Source organism: Otolemur garnettii, unplaced genomic scaffold (genome assembly GCF_000181295.1).
Source record: "Otolemur garnettii isolate 467f Iridium unplaced genomic scaffold, OtoGar3 scaffold00159, whole genome shotgun sequence".
Taxonomy (NCBI): Eukaryota; Metazoa; Chordata; class Mammalia; order Primates; family Galagidae; genus Otolemur; species Otolemur garnettii.
This window is the reverse complement of record NW_003852554.1, coordinates 800,541-802,918: the sequence shown is the minus strand read 5'-3', so window position 1 is coordinate 802,918 and position 2,378 is coordinate 800,541.

The window sequence follows — 2,378 nt, the reverse complement described above, 5'->3', positions numbered from 1 at the left end:
CCCGCCACTTCTGGTGTATGGGGCCAGCACCCTACTCCTTGAGCCACAGGCACTGCCCTATCTTTGGATTTTTTTTAACATGCTACCAAGGACAGAAAAATCCGAAGCTTTCAGAAAGTAAGGGGTAGGAGTGCACCAGACTATTTCATACAAAGGTCAAGTAAATAATCAGGTTTTTGGAGGGAATTCTTAGGCAATCTCATAGATTCTAATCCAGAACCAAATTTCTAAAAATGTTGTATGACGTTTGAAAATACTTGAAAGTACTTATTGTTTGGTTATCTACTTGAGTATAGTGACTGTGCTGGCACCTTTCTTCTCTGATAACATATGTGTCTGTTGAAAATAGGATCGCTTCCATTTCTTAGAAACAATTGATTTTAACTGATTTATTTGATAAGAAGTGTCAAAAAAAAAAAAAAGCACTGATTCAGATGCCCTATTTATTCAAATTGCTTCATAGAGTTTTACTGTTATATTCAGAGAATAGTTTCTGTGTTATTTGGGGTCTAAGTCTACCTCTTTGAAACCAGGCATAATCTCTGTACTTTCACTGCCTTTAGCTTAATTTGCTTTGCTATAATACATTTATTATCATTATTATTGGAGTGTAATGGTTACTACCAAGTAGTCTGTTTTTAGTAGATTTTACGAGTCTTGACAGCAGGGATCATGTTTATTCATTGTTTATAGTTTTGTTTCCCATGATGAATTTGTTTGGGGACTGTGAAATTTTAGTGATACAGATTATTCTAGGTGGAATTGTTCTGCAAGCCGTTTCCTGTAGGGAGCCAGAAATGGAAATTTTATAATTGTGCCTCTAAGTTTTACTGTTTTTATTTTCCTCTTCCTGGTTCTTATCGTATTTCCTAAACTAGTTGTGTAAAAGGAAGACCTAAAGACTATGGTTGACTCTTCCCATAGTTCCTTCTTCATCCAACTAGGTGCCCACAAGTTGACGGCTCTGGGTACAGAAGAGTAAAAGGGAAGCACTATGTCCATTCAGCTTATCATTCCTTAATTTCTCTCTTAGGGTCTTATTCTTTTGGCATTTTGTTTTGTTTTGTTTTTGGCCAGGGCCAAGTTTGAACCCGCCCCTTCCAGTATATGGGGCCGGTGCCCTATTCCTTTGAGCCACAGGCGCCGCCCATATTTTGTTTTTTTATTGTAGTAAAATACATACGACACAAAATTTGCTATCTGAACCATTTTTTAAGTGTACAGTTTAGTGATTATTAATTATATTCACAGTGTTGGGCAACCATCCCCACCATCCATTTCTAGAACTTTTTTATCTTCCCTCACTGGAAGTTATTCATTGAACAATAACTCCTGTTCTTTTCTCCCTCACCCCTCTGTTCTCTGGATTTGCCTATTTGAGATAAGTTCACATAAGTAAAATCATGCAACATTTGTCCTTTTGTGTCTGGCTTACTTCACTGAGCAGTGTTCTCAAAGTTTGTCTGTGTTGTAGAGTCTTTCGGAACTTTCCTCCTTTCATAGCTGAATGACACTCCATTGTATAGGTAAACCACATTTATTCATCTGCTTATAAGCATCTTTGTGTTTAAAATAGCTTTCTTCCACTTAATATTAAAATAATGTTGCTGTTGTGGAATAATATTAAGGATATTGGGAAAACATAAAGATAATTCCACAGTTAACTACTGTGGAATTCAACCGTAATTCCACAGTGAACTACTACTTGTCTTGTATTTAATCTTTTCCATCTTTATGTGCATGTATTTTTTATATGTATAGATGTGTAGCTTAAAATTCTTTTTTTTAGACACATATAAATTTTTCATGTCATTCTAAGACCCGATCTTCAGTCTGGGTGTTTACATCTACTCTATTTGTGGCTATAGTGTACCTTAATTGGATATTTATTATTATACACAGTAATGTTTTGATAATAAAAGAATCATGTGTTGAACTTTTCTATACATAGCTATTTATCTTCATTTCTGATTTTCTTCAGATTCTTGAAAGTACAATTACTGGCTGAATATTTTTAGAACTTTTCATCCATACTGCGAAATTGCTTTTTATAAAGAGTTTGCAGTTCACACTACCTACAGCAGTTATAGAAAATCCCTGTCTCATCAGACTCTTGCCACCAGAGAATAAGAGAAAGTGACCCCAGCATATGCTATAATGATAGTCTTATGGTCTTATAAGTCTTATAAGCTTCAGCTTAATATAAGTTATGCTTTAAACTAGCCTTGAGAAATAAGCAGGTGCTGAGTAAGAACTATTGCATGAAGGACCTTGACTTATGAGAGTGCATGAAAAACCCATAATCATCAATGCTAACATTCCCAAGCTACACAGTCCCCAAATACTTATGTGCCTTCTTTTTTTTTTTTTTTTTTTTT